At 41.5% G+C, this 17,888-nt stretch overlaps 1 protein-coding gene across 1 annotated transcript in view; it reads left to right on the top strand.

Annotated features, from left to right (window-relative positions):
- Nucleotides 1-17,888, top strand: part of SMARCAL1 (SWI/SNF related, matrix associated, actin dependent regulator of chromatin, subfamily a like 1) — a 911,772-nt gene that overhangs the window by 209,612 nt on the left and 684,272 nt on the right. The gene's annotated exons all lie outside the window — the stretch shown is intronic.

The raw sequence follows: 17,888 nt of genomic DNA, 5'->3' as shown, positions 1-17,888 counted from the left end.
CAGTGCTCCTGTTGGAAAGGTAGAAGCTTTTTGAGAATGATAGGAAGAAGAAAGAAAAAACTTTTTAACTGCAGATGCCTGTTCTAAAGATGAGAGTTGAACAGGAGGACTAAGTTCAGATGCAACAGTACCATGACCTTATGTTCAAAAATGCAGCAGATACCACATACCAAACAAGTAACTCAGTCATTCAACAAACAGGAACCTCATATACTTAAAAAGCAAAGTCAGGCATTCAACAAAACAGTACTTAAAAGCAATGTCAGTCATTGAACAAAACAGGACATATGATATACTTAAAATCAGTCAGTCATTTAACAAAGCAGTGCACAGTATTTATACTTAAAAGCAGTCATTTAACAAAGCAGTACACAGTGTTATACTTAAAAGCAGTCAGTCGTTTAACACAATAAACACATTGCCACTATTACTTTGAACCGCAGTTTTTTTGTTGTTTTTTAAAAAGAGGAAAGAAAGAAAGAAAAACATTTTTCCCCAAGTCATTTTACCATCGTTAGCCTGTATGTTTGCACACTCTGAATAGTTAAGGGTCCGAGCTCTGACTATTCCATACAAAACAGTGTGGAATTCACAGAATAACTTTCTGTGCTGGGCCCTTTAAAATTCATTCCACAGTGTTCCACAGCAAGATCAAAGTTCAGAATCCAAGCATGACACCAAAAGTGCAGTTTAATGACATTAATTACCTTTTAGTCTTGAGTCAAGAATAACTCTTCAGGATGTGTTTATTATAAATCCACATACGTCAGTGCTGGGAGACTATCTACACAATTTAAAGTCAGTGTCTCCAAGCAGCAAAAATACACAGTTCTTATTTACTTTTCTTAACAGTATCATGCATGCAGATTACTGACATGGTCAAATAGGATTTCTGCAGACCCTCGTGTTGCTGCACGTGAACACTCAACAACAATGTTTTTATTAGAAAAACACAAGCCATCTAACTTGTTAATCAGTCTTGTTTCCTGACCTTATACATTTTAGTACCAGTACATTCTAACTCCCCAACATTCCTTGTAACTACCCATCCCAGCCTGGGAAGGTCAGAGCTTACATACAGTGTGTTCTTTCTTGCTTTCAGAGACCAGTCTTTATAACATTCTTAACCCCTTCAGCACTTTCTTTTTACATTCAGTCATCTGTTAATACACTTGGCAGCTTGATATTAAAATGCAGTTGTGAAACACTCAGAACTACAATAAGTATTTGTGGTTTGCATAACTATGCATCTGTACTACATATCATTTTTAACATGAACAAATATTAAATAATTCATTAAACATATTTGTGAAGAAATTGTAAGTTAATATGCATTTTGTGTAGAATAATCATGAGAGATGCATTTTTCTCTAACAATAGGAACATATTATATTGGAATGCAATGAGTTGGCAGATTTTAAAAATTCCCTGCAGAGTACTTAGTCAGCAGTATTGGAGGAGGAAATTATTTTTTTGAGCTGGGGCTTACAATTTGAATTGATTAGCCATACTATGGCCTTAGTTTAATGTTACTAGTTGCAGAAAAAGCAGTTACTAGGAAATAGAATTCAAAATTTAAAACTACTGTAACTGGAGTGCTGAATATTCTAAGTAAAAGTCATTCAGATTTTCCTGGTTAGGGGTTGCCACAGTGGAACTCCAGTCTGCTCATGATTGGCAGTGGATTTTTATGGTGCCGAGTTGCCAGCCCAACACCCAACCTTCAACGAAGGCACGCCCATTCACGCTCGCACCTACCTGCATGTCTTTAGCGTCACTCGACCGTGGAGAGGACATGCAGACTCCACACAGAAGGCACTCCAGCCAAGAATCGAACGGGAGAACCTCTTGCTGTGAAGCGACAATGCTAACTGCTGCACCACCGCTGCCTAGTGCATAGATCCTGCATCCAGTGTTTTTTTTATCTCCTTTACAATAGTGCTGAATATTGTAAAGGAGATAAAAAAATACTGGATGCGGGATCTATAGTAAAGGGAAGGAGCAAAATACATAGAAATAAATGGAATTTGTGGGAGCAATGCATGCAGACATAGCCGATGTTAGGCACCATTCGAACCCGCGGCGAACTCCCAATTATCTCCCAGCGTACAAGGGGCCCCTCATGAAGCAGCCGCGAGTTTCTCAGTCTCCTCCTTTTTTTTTTTTAACTTTCCTGTAAGAAAAATTGCCAAACTGCTTTGTGATCTGACTTAAAAGTTAAAAAGAAGAAAATAACATTTGCTCAGAATATGAAAAGACAGAAATCTTAGATGCAGAGTTTGGTGCCACTTGTTACAGCTATTTGTTACATTTATAAAAAAACAGCTTGCTATGGTTTCACAGAGTGGGAGAGCTTTTTTATTTATTTATGTGTTTATTTATTTTCTTCTCAATTCCTTTGACGGGGGGATGCAAGTTCAAGGAACTACATAGAACACCAGATGACCCAGCTAAAGTTCTCATACTAGAAATTCATCAAATGTATCAAGGTTATAAATTAAAAGAAATGGAAGAGAAAATAATTGATAATTATTTGTCACTATAGATTTATGTCTGAGTGAACCAGTAGACGTATGATAGAAAGACAATTTTTTGTCATAGATACGGACACAGTAACACCGCTGTAATCCCTATGGAAATTCAAATAGATATTTATATTTTCATTTTTTCTTTATTTTAGGACATAATGCAAGTGTGTAGGCATTACATATGCCTTTTGTTTTTGCAAAACATGTATGTGTAGCACACATCTCTGTGTGTCACTTATGAATATTCATAGTATTAGAGTCTCAGTTATTGTTAATGTGGTTGTTTAGGTTTTCAGTATGGGAGGATTGTGTGTACACTGCTCTGCATCCCGTCAGTTGTCATAACTCTTTTCTTGCAGGCAGACAGGAATGTGTTGCCCCTCATAGTCGTGCTTTGTGGAGCATCATAGAGTTGTATTAGTGACATGGTTCACACCTCTGGGTAGTGCATGTTTCTTTTGGGGTGTCTACATGCCATTGTTTTGTTTTACAGATGCATCACCTGACATCAGATGTACCAGCAGAAGGAGAGAATGGAGGTTTAGCAGCATAGGTTTGTTGGATGGCTGACCACTGCCAAAAAATGCCAGTACACTGGGGACAGTCACCTTGTGGGAACGTGTGTCCCAGGCATACCTCTCAACCTCTTAGAGAAAGAAATCTGCACAAAGCCATAAATGAAAGTGGGACAAAGACCCAGAAATAGGAACAACTTTTAAATATTGCTCTTAACAAACTTAAAAAGTTGATAAAATAACGGGTTTTGCATTAGCATGAATTTTCTGAAGGATATGAAGTCTGAAACTCAAATGTTTGTTTTTATTTTCTAATATCAATATTTAATGATTTGCCACTAATTTGCCAGAAAAAACACAATTTTATGAAAAACGGACCAGAAATATGAGGCCAAAATCTGGACATTCTGCGAAAATCTGTACAGTTGACGTATGGTCCCAGATAGCTAGGCTCTGTATTTGGCATAAGCTTCATGTTAAGGTGGAGGATGCTTTTGCTGGCATGGCCTCACCCAGTGAAAAAACACATACTCACACCATCCTCTGCACTACCCCACCATTTGCCACATTTTATGTCCCTACTGTGTGTACCATTATTTTCTTCCCGCATACTCTGCTTATTCTTTTTAATCATCACTACTGCACGCACTGCCCCCCCCATGTATCTGGTGCTGCCATTACATGTTTAGAATCACGTATTTGTCCTCTGTTGGACCACATAACACAAAATGTTCTTATTTCCCTTGTTTTGTCTGCAGCATATCTGCAGATATTTATACACCTTTATGATATATAGATAATTCCCCTACTATGACCACTCATGCAGGCACATAGTGACACACACACACACACACACACACACACACACACACACACACACACACACACACACACACACACATGTGTGTGTCAGTCAGTTTGAGGTCTGTCTGCCTCAGTCGCAGTAATCCCCATGGCTTTCTCCTGTGTGTCTTTCTTGTGTGTCTGTAGTCTTGTCTATGTCTGTTCCATGGCTGTCTTGTGTGCCTCTGCAGTGCGACTGTTCTGAATGGCAGTAGCTGTCCGTCTTGTTTGATGGGGTCACTTTATCAAAAGCTTGTGTATTTCAGTCTTGCTATAGTGCTGTAACTGTTTTGTGTTTGGAAATCTGTCTGGGTGTCTCAGTTCTTTCCTCAGGTACTACTGCCTTCATCTTATGGGGGTCTCTGTTCAGTCTCTCTCTAGTTTTGTCCTGGTCTTGTATGTCTCTGTCCTGTGTGAGGAGTCTGTCTATCTGTCTAGTCTTGCTATACCCCTGTCTTTATGTCTGTTCTGTATGTGGGAGTCTGTGTAGGTGTTAATGCTCAGTCTTGCTGTAGTGCTGTCTTCATGTATGGGTGTCTATGTCCTGTGTGTGAGAGTCTGTGTAGCTGTTTGTCTTGTGCGTCTCTGACCTGTTTGAGAGAGTCTGTGTAGGTGTCTGTGTTCATCCTTGCTGTAGTACTGTCTTTGTCTTGTGTGTCTAAGTCCTTTGTGTGGGAGTCAGTGTGCGTGTCTTTGTGTACCTCTGTGGGACTGGCTACCTTGGTGCAGTGCAGTGGCTTGTCATAATGTAACAACATTGCTACAAAATGCCAGTCAGTATGTTCATGTACCTCTCTGAGTGGTTACCTTGCTGTGGTACAGGGGCTTGTCATAATGTAACATTGGTACTAAATGCCAGTCAGTGTGTACCTTGACACTTCAAGTCTTTTTAATGGTCTGAATGTAGGAACCCTGTACAGTGATTGTTAAATAGTGCTGGATGAGTTTGACAGGGAAGGGAGCATAACGGCAACATGGTCACACTTTATATTCTCCTGGGTCGGGCCCACAACTTAATTTGCTGGGGCCCCCAAAATGCTAGCAGCGGTCCTGCATGCAGAATAATGTTCAAGGGGAGGAGTGATATTTAAGGGAAGGCAATATATGTCTTGTTGGAGTGAATGATAATTGCTAAAAAGAAAGCACATCTGTGCTGCATGAAAATAACTATGAAACTGTTACTGTGGTTTGTTTTTATTTCTATTAGCGTATGCCTACCTATGTCATTATTTAAAATATTAAGTAAAGATGTTTAATATGGTTTGGGAAGGTGTATCTAACATTTAGGGTGGATGGGTTAAGAGCGTGTTTGATTATGGTTAAAGGCCTAGATTTTGTGGGGAAGAAATTGTAAAGTGATGTAGAAAAGGCCTGTAGACATGCATTGAAAATAATTCAGGAATATGATATAGAAACTAAGATAATACATTTGGCAAAATCATCAGTTTGTGAAAGAACAGAAGTTATGGTAGACATAAATTAAAAATTAAGAGAGATCAGAAAAAGAAAAGTTGTGGAATAAAAGGTGATCATTGAATGGGTGATGTTTCTATTGGTAATGAATACAATTATACTGATATGTCAAGAATAATTGAAGGAAGATGAGTAAGGAATGGAAAAAAAGATGCTGTAATCCCAGTAACAGTGTCATACTGATAATTTGGTATTTTTGACAGACAATAGAAATTGGATAAAAGAAGTTATATTTCAAGTAGAGAATTGCAGGACGTGTGACTTAAGGGTCGGCATAATGTTAAGGTGTTTACCTTACAAACAGAGAGTGCAGGGTTTGATTTTCACATGGGGTAATTGGCTAGGCTTAAAATGGTTCACAAGGGCAGTTAGCCTTGTACTAATCTATGACCCTATCTATAGATTGGTGTATTTAGAAATGTATATATGTTTCCAGTGGAAAAGAAAAATTGTGGGCCTTAAGTTTTAGAAAATTGTGAAGTCATTTGAATCCAGTAAAAGGGGGATTTCTGTACAATCTTAAAGGAATGGTGATCTAGGTTTGGTTAACTCTGTAGTGTATTTGAGTTCTTGATAATGGAAAACAAGACAATATGAAGGGAATCATGTTACTAAGTACACTTGTAAATGGAAAATCTAAGAAATTTTAGAAGTTGTGAAAGGAATGAAATGATATGCCGGAATGTTATTTGAAAATAGAGATGTGAAGTTGTTCAATCTCGCCGTTTGTTCTTACACGTGGGTACAGAGCCGATCCATCGGTTCTGAGTCTGTCGCTTTCTAAGCTCAAGATCTTTCAGTAGCTCGAGGCACAGCACCTATCCCATGATGCTCTCTGACTAACCCCCAGATCTAGTTTGCCGCTGCAACGGATCACAAGTCTTCAGTGTGCTCGAGCCAGTGAAAGTTTAAGAAGCTTTTCTACAGCTACGTTTACCTTTTATTTAGATATATCTGTTTTTCTACCAATATACCTTGTCATACTATCTTTTTTATTTTTTTTAGGGCTTTGCCCTTTTCAGTGTGTTTATTAGAGCGGGTTGCTCTCGGCCTTGCTCTCTCTTCAGTTGGTTTGATCCTTCGCTATAGTTATGCAGGAATCTAAATTTCTTCCTATCCCTTTTTGACTAGTTTGTTAATTGTTGTTGCCTATTATTATTGGATTGTACTGTTGTACTTATATTATCAGGGCTCTGATAATTGTCTTTCTTGGTGTTTCTATTTTTTGTGTTTGGATAGTACTATTGTACTGGAAATTACCAGGGATCTGTTAATTGTACATACTCTATGGACATGATGGCTGACCAAAAGCAAAAGTCCGGATTTAAAAGGTGATTGTGGCCAAAAAATGTCAATAACAGATAACCACATTTCCTGTGTATATTGTTTGGGACCTCTCCATTTGCAGAAGGATTGCTCCGTCTGCCACTCTTTTAGTGGCAGAGTTCTGTTAGAGAGACGTAGGATACATATTGATTGAGGTCTGTCAACACCTGAGTTTCAAGAAGCTTTGGACAAGTCAGACCAGACCTCCAAGTCTTCGAAAGGGTCAAAGTCATCTCGAGTGTCCTCTGAGCCTCAGGCTTCGGCTCCGAGCACCTCTGTTAAGGTTCGGTCACCGGTTCCTAGGTCTTCGGAACCGTGTGCTGAACTGGTCATTCGGAGCCAACCTTTGGTTTTGGAGCTGGTATCAGAGACTTTAAAATCTCCAATACTCAGATCTGTAGCTTCTTTGACCCCTTCGACCCGATCTTCAAGGATGTCGGATATTGATGTGGACCGTGTGGTGCAGAGGCTCTTGGAGAACCCGGCATTGGCTAAACTGCTCTCGGCTTTGTCCCAACTGGGTTCGAGCCCTTTTCCTGCCCCATTGCCTGCGACTACTACTCCTCCGAGCCTACCCAGGCCTTCGGAGGCGGAAGATCTGATGGTTGTGGAACCCGTGGAGCCGAGTCCTGTCCCAGTGACTTCGGTTCCACCCACCCTGACCTCTTCGTGCCGTCTGAAGAGTCTCGGATCCAACACTCTCTTGTCTGTTCCGGGGGGCAGAGTCGAACCGACGTGTCGGTTCTGACACTTCCCCTCGGAGCTTCGGCGCAGGTGAGCTCGGCTCCGTCCTCTGGTTCGGAGCCCTCAGCCTCGGCTCCTGCGTGGCCTCTGTCTTCTTTGGAACTGGTGGCTGCCTCGGGCCGGGACTCCGGGGCCTTTGATACCATGAGGAAGGTGTTGTCTGTTCAGACTCACACTACAGGTCTCTCCTCTTCCTCCCTGAAGATGCCGAGTTCTGCCTCTTCGTCTAAAGCACCTACTAAGCGACGAGACCCAGAGCCTCAGGTATCCCCTTTGGGTGACCCCTGCTCTACTGAAACTTCGCCGGCTGCCCCCACCGATGAAGTTCCCAGAAAGAGACTCTGCAAGTGGAGGCATTTGGATTCCCCTCAGGAATCCTTGACATCAGACACCGACTTAGAGGAATTGGAAGGGTCCCCCCAGTCCCCCTCGGAGGATGTCTCCTTTGCGGACATCCTAGAAATACTTAAGCAGAGGGGTGACTGGCAGTCCATTCGCCCTACTGAGGATGAGTCGGTGCTCCTGAAGGCCTTTGGGTCTCAGCCCTCCACCTCCTGGGTTACTCCACCCTTCGACGAACTAATGGATCTGGTCACTCGAAGGGCGTGGGAGTCCCCTGACACCATGGAACCAGTCCCTCGGAGGCCCAATAAATTCATCACTGCCCCTCAAGAGAAATCGTTCCTCACCAAAGGAGTCCCTGTTGATGCCATGGTGGTGGCGGCGGCCACCAAGAAAGAGATGTCAGAGACTTCTGCTACTGTCCATCCTCCTAATAAGGATTCCAGGACGATGGACAGATATGGGAAACGCCTTTTTACATCTGCGACATTTGCCATGAGATCGCTTAACTACTTGACCCATTTTACTCGCCTTCAACAAGATCTCCTTCAAGAACTTGGAGATACTCTAAAGGGTAACACAGATGAGGCTATTCTGGAAAAGGTTACAGCCCAGCTTTCTACCCTTAATTCCGTAATCAACTCATCCATGCAGCTCATTTCCTATGCAGCCGAGGGATTAGGTCGAGCAGCAGGTTCAGCGATTGCTCTGCGGAGACAGTCCTGGATGCGCTTGTACTCCTTTGCGGAAGCCTTCAAGTCTTCCTTTGTCAATACCCCGTTTGATGGCTCTTCATTGTTTGGGCCTAAAGTCAAGGAGATCCTCACTAGGTGTGAGCAGGAAGGAAAGACTCTATCTGCCGTAAAAGTCCGTTTTTCCACCCCTACTAGACCGTACCCCAAAGGTCAAAAAGGTGGAAAAATGTAGTTCTGGAAGTCCCAAGGAGCTTTCCAGAACACATGTAGTGAACCCCCCTTCAGGGGAAGAGGAGGGGGCAATAATGGAAGACGCCGCTTTGGCGGCAGAGGGGGTCCGCAGAACCAGGGTGACAGGGAGCAGTTTCCTGGCAAGCCCCATCAGCGCTCCTGAGAGGAGGCCCAACTGTCCTACTCTGCAGGCAGTCGGGGGTCACTTGGCTTTGTACCCAGACACCTGGCTAGGAATTACATCAGATTCTTGGGTACAAAACTTAGTTACCAGAGGTTACCTCATTCCCTTTGTAGAACCACCGTTATCCACAAAAATAATCCCAGATGTTCCACCCAATCTTAGGAATCAAGCAGTCACAGAAATCCAAAATCTGCTAGAAAAAAGAGTAATCCAGCCAGTCCCGCCGGACCAGATAGGATCCGGAACTTACTCCAGGTTCTTTTTAGTTCCAAAGAAAACAGGGGACTGGAGGCCCATTTTAGACCTCAGCAAACTCAATACATTTGTAAAGAAGGAGAAGTTCCGGATGGTCACGCTTCAGTTGATACTCCCGTTCCTGGGAACGGGTGATTGGATGTGCTCTTTAGATCTCAATGATGTGTACTACCACATCAAAATGGCCAGACCATCCAGAGATCACTTACGTTTCCGGCTGGGGGCCAGTCATTACCAATTTCGAGCTCTGCCCTTTGGCTCACTACAGCCCCCAGAGTGTTCGCCAAATGTATGTCAGTGGTTACGACTCACCTGAGGCGTCTAGGATTTCGGGTGTTTCCGTATCTGGACGACTAGCTCCTGTCCGCCACTACCAGGCATCAACTCATCCAGTCCAGGGATCATACGATCAATCTCTGTTCTCAGTTAGGAATAACCATAAATTTTTAAAAATCTGCTTTATTACCATCGCAGCATATCTCATTTATCGGAGCAGACCTAGACACCACCATCAAATTACCTCTAGAAAGAGTCACCTCCCTAAGAAATCAGGTATCATGCTTGCTACAAGAAAAGAAAGTACCTGTTAAAACTCTTGGGCACAATGGCAGCTTCTCTCATAGCAGTACCTGTGGGCCGGATGCACATGCAGATATTCCAATGGTTGCTTTTCACCCAGTGGTCCAAGCAATAGCTTCCAATGTAATTCAAGATTCTATTGACTGATGCTTGCAAAAGTGACCTTCTCTGGTGGTTGAACAGCCACCAGGTGACAGTAGGTTGACCATTTGTATTACCCCCTCCAGTAGCCACGGTGACCACGGACGCTTCCCTGATAGGGTGGGGGGGGGCTTTTTCAGGGAAAGACTGCCCAAGGCACCTGGTCAGAGATAGAATGTAATTTGCACATCAACGTCCTGGAGTTCAGAGCAGTGCTTTTAACATTGCAGCACTTTCACGACTCTCTACCTCAGGGAACGATTGCGATTCAGACAGATGACAAGTCGGTAGTCTGGTACATCAACAAACAGGGGGGAACCAAGTCTTACCCCTTATGCCGAGAAGCTTTGAGGATTTGGAAGTGGGCTGTGTCCACCGAGCGCTTTCTGTTAGCAACGCATATCCCGGGGAAATCCAACATGATAGCGGACAAACTGAGCAGAGCTATTCTGTTACCCCATGAGTGGTCCCTCAAACAAAATGTGGCAGAAAGGATATTCCACAGATGGGACCAGCCTTGCTGCGGCCTTTTTGCATCGCCGATGAATGCCAAATGCAGAAGCTACTTTGCTCTCAACACTCCACCGGGGGACAGTCCCAGGGATTCACTTGTGCACAATTGGCCCTCGGGTCTCCTGTATGCTTTTCCTCCAACCCCACTGATTCCCAGATTCTTGATGAAAGCAAAGGGCTCGGGAAGGACAGTTATTCTGATAGTCCCCTTTTGGCCTCAGCAGATATGGTTCCCCTTTCTTCACCAATATCAACTGGAAGAACCTTGGTTTCTGGACCCAGTGCCAGACCTTCTGACGCATTCATCAGGAGATCTTCACCCCTCTCTTCAGTCCCTCAAACTGGCAGCTTGGCTGCTCCACTTCCCAACCTAGCCAGGTCATATAATCTTTCTTCCGCAGTTCAACATATTCTAGTTTCCTCTCATGAGGTCTCTACTAGGAAACTGTACAGTAGTAAATGGAAACGTTTTGTGTACTGGGCCTCTCAACGCGATATTGATCCCTATGTTGCCCCTCTTGATATGGTTTTGGAATTTCTCACAATGATTTTTCAGGAAGGTGCTGCAGCAGCCACTATTAAAGTTCAGTTGGCCGCTATATCTAATTTTCACTTGGGGATTGAAGGATCTAATCTTATGTTACACAGATTATGTAAAGCTTTTCTGAAAGGGACTCATCACTTAAGGCCTCCCATCAGACAACCAGTTGCACCATGGAACCTAAATTTAATATTATCTCAGTTGATGCTTCCCCCCTTTGAGCCTGCATCCTCTTGCCCCCAAGTTCATATCATGGAAAACATTTTTTTTTGGTGGCTATCACTTCACCTTGTAGAGTTTCTGAACTTCAAGCTCTTTCTATTAGGCCCCCTTACTTGGTATTTTTTCCTGATCGAGTATCTCTCAGGACAAATCCCTCCTTTCTTCCGAAGGTCTGCTCCGAAACTAATCTGAATCAGTCTATTGAGTTGCCCACTTTTTTCAGACATCATTCTAACAAAATGGAGTATATGCTGCATAAACTTGATGTCCACATACAGTTGAGATTTTACTTGAACAGAACAAAGGATTTTAGAAAATCTGAACAACTTTTTGTCTCCTACGTTGATAACAAAAAAGGGCTATCTGTGTCTAAAGTCACCTTGTCTAAATGGTTATCAGATTGCATAAAGTTTGTATACTCTTCAACTAATCAGACCTTGGAATACAAGGTGAAAGCTCATTCCACTAGGGCGGTATCCACATCTCTAGCTCACGCAGCTCATTTGCCTTTGGACACCATTTGTGCAGCAGCCACTTGGTGAAAAACCACTTACGTTTATCACTCATTACAAAATGGACAGGGCCTCCAGGGACAGATCTTCCTTTGGTTCCACTGTTCTGAGGAATGTACTCCCGTGAGCCACCCGGGGTTTGTGTGCTTGGGACGCTTCCCACATGTAAGAACAATTGGCGAGATTGAACAACTTCACATAAAAAAGTTATGTTCTTACCAAAGCGTTCCATGCGAGTTGTTCATCTCACCTTTGTTCTTACATTTCCCACCCACCATCCCCCTCCGGGTTCTTGACGACCGGTTACGACTGGAGGTCTGGTTCGGTTTGTCTCCTGTCCTTTCTTTCTACCAGACTTTCTTCCTATGGTTAACTGTGTATGTGTATGTATATATATATATATATATATATATATATATATATATATATGTTTTTATATATACACATATTGACATTTAGGGTATGTTAGGCTGTTCATTGGTTGCTGGATTCAGCAAAGTAGATCTGAGGGTTAGTCAGAGAGCATCATGGGATAGGTGCTGTGCCTCGAGCTACTGAAAGATCTTGAGCTTGGTAAGCGGCCGACTCGGAGCCAATGGATTGGCTCCGTACCCACGTGTAAGAACAAAGGCTAGATGAACAACTCACATGGAACTTTATGGTAAGAACATAACTTCTTTTTATAGAAAATTGAGAAAGGAAATATGATCAGGTTAGGAAGAACTGTATGGTGATATAACAAAGCAATTTTACTTGGTTAATACTGGAGAAAATGGGGGGGGGGATAAGTGCTGTTCAGAAAAGACACATTAGGCTTAAGGAGGTGTGGGAATTGACAGGTTCACCATGGAGTTTGATTATAGGAGCACTACCAGTTAAGACTGTATTTGTTTTGTTTAACATGATAGAAACAGCAGTACATCTGTTTTGGAATGGAAAGGGGATTTTAAGTAGTAATGGCAAGGGAATTAACAAAAGAGAGACTAGATTTGACTAATTATGTAGGGATTGTATGAAAACATGGGGAAAACTGATGTGGAAAAAATGGATATTTATGACAGTTGTTTAATTTGTGTGTAAGGGAAGAACAGGAAAGTGTATGCAACAAAAGTGGGAACACAGAGAAGTGATAAACTAAATATGTTTGTTGTTATAGGAAAAGGAACAGAAGGATGAAAAATAAAGCTGTAGGATGATTTATGAAAGTATTTATATAAGAGGTTTATTTAAGTATGTATATAAAACTGTATTGTGTGTCTTTCGGCTTTTCCCGGTTAGGGGTCGCCGCAGCGGAACTCCGGTCCGCTAATGATTGGTAGTTGATTTTTACATGCCAAGTTACTAGCCCTGATGCACAACCTTCAACGAAGGTACGCCCATTCACGCATGTCTCCACGCAGAAGACGCTCTAGCTGAGAATCGAACCGGACAGCGTCTTACTGTGAGGCGACAACGCTACCACAGCACCACCACCGCGGGTATATAAAACTGTATAATTTGTTAAAAATGTTTTATCAAATGTAAATGATAATTAGAGATAAATTGTAAATAAAGAACACTTACTATTTTCAGTTAGTGCCATGGTATCTTTTACAGATCCCTGAGCAGTCAAAAATGCAGGCAGATGGGACAATGGTTTTATCATTTCACCCAAAGGATGGTGCACACAGGAGTACAGCACCTCATAATGCTGTACTGCAGTGTAAAGGATGATGCACACATGAACACAGTGCCTCATAATGCTGCACTGCAGTGTAAAGGGTAACGCACACAGGAGCACAGCACTTCATAATGCTGCACTGCAGTGTAAAGGATGGCGCACACAGGAGCACAGTGCCTCATAACGCCGCATTGCAGTGTAAAGGATGGCACACACAGGAGCACAGCACCTCATAATTTTGCACTGTAGTGTAAAGGACGGCACTCACAGGAGCACAGCACCTCATAATGCTGCACTGCAGTGTAAAGGATAATGCACACAGGAGCACAGCACCTCATAACTCTGCACTGCAGTGTAAAGGATAATGCACACAGGAGCACAGCACCTCATAACTCTGCACTGCAGTGTAAAGGATGGTGCACACAGGAGCACAGCACCTCATAACTCTGCACTGCAGTGTAAAGGATAATGCACACAGGAGCACAGCACCTCATAATGCTGCACTGCACTGTAAAGGATGGTGCACACATGAGGGCAGTGTCTCATAATGCTGCACTGCAGTGTAAAGAATAATGCACATAGGAGCACTGCACCTCATAATGCTGCACTGCTGTATAAAGGGTGATGCAAATGATAATGCACACAGGAGCACAGCACCTCATAGTGCTGCATTGCAGTATAAAGGATGATGCACACAGGAGCACAGCACCTCATAACACTGTACTGCAGTGTAAAGGATGGCGCACACAGGAGCAGTGTGGGAAGAAATAGCCAGGGAATTGTTATGGCTAGGCTTGTATAGGCCCTAGGGCCGATAGCTTAGTACCAACCTATGAACTTATGAGCACAACACCTCATGATGCTGCACTGCAGTGTTAGTAATTGAAAAAAGTTAATTGGAGTCAGTTAGTGCCTTACTTTTAGACTTTGTAGGAGGACTGCATTTCTGGAGAGAGCTCAAGCTGAAATCCATGTTCTTTGAAGATTTACAACTACTGTTTGGACTTGCAAGTCAGAATTAGGCAGAAAATGAAGTATACATTTGCCTGCTAATAGAGACAGTCCCTAAGTTCAGAGAACCTGTTTGATTTAGTGTTTGGTGTCTGTTTAAAACCATTCTGTTTGTGTAAATTTCTAGCTACTTGTTTACTACTATATTAGTAAACAGGCAGCAAATTATGACAACCTCAGAGCTTTTTGGATTACAGTCAACCTGCTGTTAAAACCAGGTCCACCAATACTACCTACACCTAATTCATCTAACCAAACTGATAGTTTAGCCAGCAAATTAAATACCCACTTCATCCAAATAGTAACCTCTTTATTAAACCCTCAGCACTGGCAGGCACAGTTTCTTATCCTCCCTTGTAGCTCCCAAAACACTTGCACTCAAATAAAGCTCAATGTCCACTATCAAAAAAGCTATTACCAACCGTAAAGCCTACCACCCTTGCTCCTGGTAATATACTGCCTGAGTACTTGTAAATTGCTACTGATGCCCTAGCCTTTCCTATCGCAATCCTAATCAACCTTTCCATCACTGAAAGTTATGTCCCTACCCTTTGGAAAAGGTACTGTATTCTTCCTCTCCATAAAGGTGGTATCTCAAATGAGCTCTCAAACTTTAGGCCTATAGGCATACTGACTCCGCTCTCAAAAATTCTGGAAAAATGTATCCAGTCTCAACTTCTCAGCTTTAACACTGACAGCTGCTTCTTTTCCCTTAAATGCATAGCTTCCATCCTTCTCAAAGTACATGTACAGCTCTTCTTAGTTTTGTATCATCTGTTGTCCAATATTTAAACTCTGGGAATTTAGTCTTGGCACCTTTTTTTTTTTTTTTTTTTTTTTAGATTTACCCAAATCTTTCTACATGGTATCATACCAGAAATTGCCTCAAAAATTAGCTTACCTAGGAATACATGAAAGATCAGTATCTTGGTTCTCCAGCTACCTCTCAAATAGGCAATAGACAGTAAAATGGCAAAATGAAATCTACTCTTGTCTTCCCCTTCCCATAGTGGGTGATCATCATGGATCCATTTAAGGTCCCTCGTTGTTCAATATATTCATTAATGATCTCCACCTAGCTTCTAAACTAGGCAGTTTCATACAGTACAGCAAGATAGTAAAGATAGACTCTTGAATGAGTTTTTAATTTTTCATCACATCTAAGGTCTGGCTGTCTGATGCGCAGCTGCTCCTTAACTTGTTAAAAACAAAACCGATCATGTTTACACTCAAAGCATTTAACTGACTACAAAAATAATTTCAAAAACACATCCACTAACAACACCAACATTGAACTAATAAGTCAAACTAAGCTTCTAAGAATCATTACTGATAAAAGCTTAAAATTTGACCATCACAAAAAACGAGCAGTAAAAAAACACTCGCCAGAAGCTAGGTGCACTCTATAGAGTCAAATTATACCTCACAGATAATGCCAGAAAAAGTGCTGCTCAATCCCTTTTCATCCCAATACTGCTGCCACCGTGATTAACCTATAATTCACTAGCTGTTACTCTTGCTACAGAAAGGTGCCAACATTTGTTACCAGTCATATTTATAGGACACATTATTTATTTATTTACATTTGTTTACTGGGTAGTGTCTGACTGGGCTAGTAGCCCATTTTCAGCAGAGACTCGGAGAAAAGCTCCAAAGATAGATAAACAAATATTGAGTTACATAGATGTTCATGCAAAATCTTTACGCAAGTTTAAATGTAACAAAACAGTGAAAAGATTAATGCATCATAGGAACAAAAATTTAATTCTAGTAAACCACAGGAAAATCATGATAACTATGTGGAAAAAAGTTTGAGACCAAAAAAACAATAAGCATGCCTACTGAGGACAATTTGTGCCCATGCAGAGGTAATATGGTGAATAACAATGAGAAAAAAAGTACTGAAAGTAGTTTGAAACTATAGAATGAGAGGATGGACTACTTAAGCCTAGAAAAATAGAGAAATCAGCTAATAAAGAAAAAAATGAAAAGAATAAAAAAAATGACTAAAAAAATGATGGGTGTAGTCGAGGAGAGAGGAGTTATCCAGGGGTACAACAATGACAGAGCCACTTGCTTTTAAGATGGTCTTTTATGTGTGTTTTTAAAGGAGGAACAGCAGGGGGTGTTTTGTAAGCTTAGGGGTAGGGCATTCCAAGATGTGGCTATTTTGTATGAATAGAGGGAATCACCGTGGTGATTATGTGATTGTGTTATTTTGAGCAACATTACTGTTGGGACTTAAAAAAATCTTCAGTGGCTAGAGCCAAGGCATACACTTTCCCAACTAGTCACGTCCCACAAACTCTTTTATTATCCAGCCAAATGCCCTTGTTTGAAAAAAAATATTCTCAAACTTTATAGCCCATTTAGACAGCTGAAATAACAAAATGTTAACTGTTACAAAAGCTATCAGCTTAGCAGGTGACTATTTGTTGTCCTCCTTCCTGGCTAAAACTTGGAACTCCCTTCCTGTCACTGGAAGAAGCAAAGTAAGCACTAACTCTTTTTTAAAGCACATACAAGGGAATACCTGAAAGATACCTGGATCTGTATTTCACAGATGCTGGATGATAAATATCCTGTCCATTCATTTTTCCCATTCTTTTTGAGTATTATTCTTTTCAAGCAGTTTGTCCTCAATTATTGGTCCAAATTCTCCTCTTTGTTCCCTACTTTTCCCTCTTCTTCCTTCTACCTATCCTAAAACGTTCTGTCTCGCGTCTTAATACTAATCCTCCCTTATTTTCCAAATATATTTTCTTAGTTCTTTACATGGTGCTGTTAATTAATGATACTTTGTTTAAATTTTGTATATTTGTTGATTACTTGTATATCTCTGTGTACTATTTTCTTTATGTAATGTTCTAATTTTTCTAGAGCTTTTCTATTCGGTCTTCCACTGAAAATAGGCTACTTTCTTCCCATTCAGACTATCCCAGTAAACAAATGCAATAAATAAATATTTGATTTTAGAAAATATGTTACGTAATTTTATTTGCTTCACATAAATAATGTTGTTATTCTTTTTAAACGTCTGCGGCTGGTGGTTTATTTGTTCTTAGCTTAAGGGTATGTGCATCGGAATGGTGTACTAATAACTAGATTTCAGCATTTTGAAGAATCACTGTCAAGCTGTTTCTATAATTTCTGTGCTTAATAGATGGCTTACTTAATGGTAAACAAAAGTTGTGTTCTCAGTGTCTTAAGTAGTGTAGCTGATGGCGGCATTTAGAGATAGAAAAGGAGTGCTAGTATTGGAGAGATATTATTGACCCCACCTTAAAAATATTCGGTGCATGCAAAGTAATGTTGGTAAGATTGCACTAGAAGGCACTGTATTCAGTCTGAGATAGGTGAAATCCTGCAACTCTGTTCTGCAAAGCTTATTTGGTCAGGTGATAGCTGCCTCAGTGTTCATGTATTGTGTGCTGTTTAGGTCAGTTGTCCCTCATGTGCTGTGCTATTTGATGCTCAACAATGCAGATTTTGAAGACATAACCCCATGACTGCCACATATTAAACTAGATACTGCAGATGAGATTTTTATATATATGTATATATATATATATA

Source organism: Protopterus annectens, chromosome 7.part0 (assembly GCF_019279795.1).
Source record: "Protopterus annectens isolate FY-2018-M chromosome 7.part0, PAN1.0, whole genome shotgun sequence".
Classification (NCBI taxonomy): Eukaryota; Metazoa; Chordata; order Ceratodontiformes; family Protopteridae; genus Protopterus; species Protopterus annectens.
The sequence above is the reverse complement of the archived record's forward strand: the minus strand, read 5'-3'. Positions and strand labels throughout refer to the sequence as shown.